Here is a 6,005-nt window from a genome sequence, read left to right as displayed (position 1 = left end):
ACCGATTACTTTCAGATTTTCAAAATTAATTTGAAATCAATTGAAATATTAATTCCTTTAATTTTAATAAGAGACTATTTTAAAACCTAAAGAATTTAATAATAAAGTACTTATTCCGAAAACAATTTAATATTAAACAACATTAAATAAAAATCAACCAAGAAATATTCAACATAAATAAATGAAGAATCATATATTAGATAAAGCAAATGCCTAATAATATTTTTGTGTAAATTTTGCAATTTCTAGTTTAATGCAATGGTGCATCGATTAACCTAATATTAATTTATGGCACCTTATTTAAAATATGTGTCACAAAAATTAAATACAATAGCGATAAACTTGTATTAATCGGAAAGGGACATTATCGTTATAAAATAATTACGTAATTATTTGCAGGACACCGCGTTTAATATCGTTGTAATATAATTTTCAACTAGAGTTCACTCATCGAATTTCGCACTACTTGCTCATAATCTTCCATGTGTAATAAGCATAGTTTAATGTAAACGTAATATGAGTTCGCAATAGTCTGTAATTCCGCGCGTTCATTAGTAAAATTATATTAGATGTTCTAGAAAACTAAGCATTCTACTGTATAAAATTATAATAATTATCTCTCACCTTTTTTCCTCATAACATATAATTTATTTGATATATAAACCAAAATGGCACAATATTACGCAAAACCAGTCCAATCTGCCTCGTGAAAATTAAATAGCTTTCGTATTTTTAATATTAACTGAAATAATGCAAAAGTAGGGATGACCGTTGCGTCACTCATGTCGCAACAATTTAAGCTGCGAATCCCGCGGTGACGTTCACATAAGTTCTCGAAGCAGGGGGTGGAGATCAGCCTGAAACTCTGTGCAAAGTTTGGATATATTGTTTTCGAAGGCATTTACGCATCTAATAGAATTGATGTTGTGAAGTTAGAAGTTAGCTCGTTAGATTTCTTCGACAGATATTGGCATATTCCTGCCGCAGAGATGTAGAACGATTGTCAGAAGAGAAAAAGACAGACATGTAGTGAAAATGGGAAAAAAGAAGAAAGGAGATACGGGGAAAATGCGAGGTAATACATTGGATAGTTAGAAGGCAACGGCAGAACTAGGCAGCAGAACTTTTGCACTTTCTCGAGGATTCACCTGCAGCGAACCAGTTTGTGGTCGTAAAGTAGAAACTGCTATCTCTATCCGCGGGAAAGAAGATATAGGCGATCGGACGCCTTCGGGATTTTCATCTTGAGATATGCGCAACCAATCCGGTCGGTAGGTTGCTGGATTATTGTGTCCGAATAACAAGGTGAGAGGATTTGCAATGCAGATCTTGCCATTATTATACGGATAATGTTCCACGTGGTTTCTATGCATGCCTACTAAAATCTCTTCGCGCGTTTACCTCCGTCAAGACGACAAGCACGCTTTTTTTAAATGCTATTCGTTTAATAGCAATTGTTTCATAACTGCTTGACTAGCTCACGATAGTTCTGAATGTTGTTAAATTTTTAAAAGATTTAAAAGGTTTAGCAACAACTTTTCAAATGCCATTCACAGGAAATGTCGATTTACGATTTACGATTTCAATTTACGATTTACAGGAAATTGTCTTATTACATGCATTAAAGCTTTTTACATGAAAGTTTATGTGTGTGTATACATATATATGATATAAATTACTATTTGATTTTTTTTTTACATATTTTTATAATATTTTACAATAAAGATCGATATGTTCAAAAATGGCAAGATGAAATATTTACAAGTTCAGTAAAATAATTCACGTGAGCACAGCAGCGAGATATTACCAATGGCTGTAACATCGCAACACGTGCGACTTCCAAAGATTTCCTGCGGAGTAATGATACTGCTTTTTGGTTTTGGAAGTAGTGCAGAATCCGTTATAACGTTCCAGGAAGTCGTTTTCCACTGATATTTATGACGCGACGAATCACGTTACTTACTGTTGAAACTACAGTTTATGAACGAATATGGTTCACTGCACGTTTTTTTTGTTATTTTTACACACAATATAAATATTTTTAATAAGTATTTTAATAATCTAGATCTAACTTATATAACTTTGGCAAATACTGTTTTCAATTACGGTTAACAGAAAAAAATTGTACGGCAAAAATGATTTTGTCGAAATCCATAAAAACTTAACTATGAATGCAAATCTGAAAATACATAATTCTGTTGGATTCTTAAAATATATATAATTACGCAGAAATCTCAAGCTTGACAAGTAATGTAAAAAGTTTTTATTTTCTAATAATTAGTTTTGAGCGTCTTACCTACACGATTTTAATAGTTCAACAAAATTATTTTCAGATCTGCCTATCTAATTAACTTTTAAACTAACTTCAACAAAATTGTTTTTTTCACGTGTATAAAAAAAATTCTGAAATTTTTCTTTTTTTTTACACAATCATTTCTTCTCCTTTCTTCTTTTCCAATAATTTTTTATATATAGCGAATCTAAATATGCAGATACCTCTATGATATTGTCAATTACGCAGTGAATAAATAATGTATAAATCTAAAATATTATTTACGTTCCTTTAATTGAATTAATGTCAAAAGTATATTTCTCGATGACGCAACTGTCATGATATTTCTATAAACTGTCCAACACGCTTGAGATGTTTAACATCATACATAACTCGTGTTGTCACTACGTTTAACAATGGGATGAAGACAAAAGCATTAAGATATGAGATCATTTAAGCTACAGCGATTGTTGAAATAATACCAAATCCTCGACGGAGCTAAAGGAAAGATTATGGGCAAAAATTTCTGCATACAATGTAGGTTATATTCCTACGTTAACTTCGCTTTAGTTAGGATAATAAAGGATTAAAAAACGAAAAGATTCTTTTCTGTAAGTTGTTCTTTCTTTGTAACGATAATCTTTTACGTTCTGACGTGTCGAAAACATCGTACGAATTTGAGGCGCAAAAGAACGATTGTTCTGTTCGTCTCCCCGCACTTATTTTATATCCGCCTTTTTCCAGATTCGCCTCGAAAGATTCGAGTTCCACGAGGGCTCTTCGCGTAGTAAAGAACCTGCAGAGGACTCGACTGTCGGATCTCGCGGGAATTCAACTCGCGCGGCACGTCTTTGGGATCGATCGATCTCGCCCACCGCTCATGATGTCACGTTGCAACCGTCGGTTTACCGATACCAGAAGAAATGCTGTGGGAGACCACGCGAGAGATTTGCAGAGACACGTGCGATAGTGGATTTTATAATTTTAATGCTCTGCTTTTGAACCCCTCTCCCCTCCTCTCCGACAAAACCACAATTCCAATTGTTTACGGCGGTGGATGGTGGCTACGTACGGCGGAAATAATCACAATTGTTTGATGAATTACGTTAATGAGGAAGACACTGACTGTAAACATTGACTCTCGATAAATCATTGCGAGTGACACTCGCCACTCTGTGTTGCAAAAGAAAGGTTAAAAGGAAAAAAAAGTGAGAGAAAGTAAAAGAAAGAAAAAGATTTGGAACTCTAAATAGCTCATATACTACGATCGATAGTAATACACGAAATGCGAAAGAAAAGGTTAATGACGGAAAAGCGAAATGGAGAAGTTCGCGAACGAAAGAGGATATGTTATGGCTGGATCATATGTTATTCTAGATTCACACAAGTGACAACTAATTGCCTATACACTGTAACAGTAGGGTGCATAAATTCGAGTATTTTGCACATAGCCCGACGGAAGAGCCATTTATCATCCATTCGTTTTATCACAAAACTTTTTTAAAAGAGAAAAATTTGTCAGAGTATTTGTCGTTCAAATTCGGCTCGGAAATTGTGAGATGCCCTATATGCATCAGCACGGGTACAAAGAATTCTTTTGTAACGCTAGCATGGCTTATTACATGTCTTTTACACATTTTATTACACGAGTTTTACATCAAAAGCAGCACATTAATGAAAAATAAACGAGTTCTCCAAGTTCACACAAGATGTAACTTCAACTCTTTAACAGGATTTCTTGTAGCTATCTGTTAACAGAACTGAAGTTGCTCAGCTCTAAATGATTCTTAAAATGGTGAATTACACGAACAATTCGATTATTGATAGCAAAACTAACCTATTAAAAATATCTTCGCATAAACCTAGTTGTAATAAACAATTCTTTCCATAAACAATTGTCGCAATTGTTTATGTAATTGTTTACTTTCTTACGTAATTGTTTACTTTCTGAGAGGACTCTCTTTTCGTAACAGGAAAAGAAAAATAATTTAATTTCCACTGCCTGTGTAACGTGAAAAGGGAAACTTCCGCCGAAATGAAAACTACAGAGATTTCAGTGCCAGAATTGTATAGTACCTCCGCTATAGAACAATCGATTTACGAGTCGGTGAAAATGTTGAGATATTCTTCATCGAATTATTTTCGTGGCAATAATAATCCGTCGAAATTATCGCCAGACTTGACGTTTTGTTCTGACGTTCGTAATATCGAAGATTATTTTATTTTATTACGCGCAATTTATTAGAGTAGATAGTACGTTGGAGTATCCTCCATGGATTAGTCGCGATCGCTATCAATCACGGGCTGATTGGGGCGAGCTAGAGGCTTACTGCCCAATTTACGATGTGCGTAAATTGTCGGAAAATTACGATATCATATATGTAATTACGTTATTTGGATATCAATATAACTTAAAATACATAATTCAGTGTGATTATCCCTCAGGAAAACATCGTTGAATTGAGTTTTTAATTAAAATCGTGTTCTTTCCAGAAGCTAGTTGGATTAATGAACTTATCGGCGAATCATATTATAGATAATCCACTAGAGAGTCGTAAGTCGGTACGCTAAAGACATGATCCCAGGTATTAACGATTTCTAGTTTGCTAGTATAGTTTCCCGAATGGTCAAAGTTAATATTATATGCATCGAACGGAAAAGATATTATTTTCAATCTTGCATTTAATTGCCTTTAATACTCTGCATTCATTAAGAATCTTGTATAATTTTGTATTTTTGCATTTTTTTTCTGGAATTTTATAATGAAAAAGGCATGAAAATTATAAGAAAAATATTAAAGTATAGTAAAATATAAAATATAAAGTATAGTAAAATTAAGATAAAGATAGCAAGAAATCGAAAGTAGGAAGGTTCATAAAAATGTGTGACTTGCTTGTTTTGTATATTTGGCGCATTTATTGGAACATATATAAATAAAATCAAAGTGCATATACAAAATTAATAATTCTCTTGTGGTGTGGATTTTAAGAAATATGTGTTGACGTTATCTTTTGATACTATTCATGTGCGAATTGGATTACCTGATCGATATGCTCCATACAGAACGCATTTACGAGCGGGCTACATGTTGATCAGGCATGAAAATCTAGTGAGTAGAAGCGAAAGAACAATGGGCACTACGATGAAGACGTATGCAGTAGGAGTTGAAAGAAAGAAAGTAGGAAAAGCAAGTAGGGAGTAAGAAATCTTGCGGACACCTCTCGTTCGTGTGCAGTCGAATCACCGGAATGGTTTCTCGGCCAACCTTTTGTTCCAGCTTGGTTTATCAGGGAACTTTAAAAGGTCGGACCGGGTCAATCCTTTGCCATTTAAAGCGAGACGAGACAGAATTCGGTTCTGTATCCAGAAAGCACCCCATTTGTCTGTATCCAGAGTGTATACTCAACATTTAGTAAGGCTGACACGTAATACCATCTCTTTGATAGCACATTGAATTTATCGTCAAGATTATCGGATACGGAAGATCTTCAAAGTGTAAGCCATTTTTGGAGGATCCGCAAAGAGGAATAATGCCAAGAGTATTATCTCAGTTCATTCGTATTTATTATCAATTTTACGCATATTTTCGAAGAGATGAAAAGAATTTGAGAAAGTTCTCACAGAACTTTTATTAAATGTGTTAAGAATAGAAGTTGGAATAAAAGTTCATAACGCTACGAGCTTCAAAATTCAGACAGCTGTAACTTTGTTAAAAATAAACGAAATTTAAATT

This window comes from Trachymyrmex septentrionalis, unplaced genomic scaffold, assembly GCF_001594115.1.
Source record: "Trachymyrmex septentrionalis isolate Tsep2-gDNA-1 unplaced genomic scaffold, Tsep1.0 scaffold52, whole genome shotgun sequence".
In the NCBI taxonomy this organism is placed as follows: Eukaryota; Metazoa; Arthropoda; class Insecta; order Hymenoptera; family Formicidae; genus Trachymyrmex; species Trachymyrmex septentrionalis.
The sequence above is the reverse complement of the archived record's forward strand: the minus strand, read 5'-3'. Positions refer to the sequence as shown.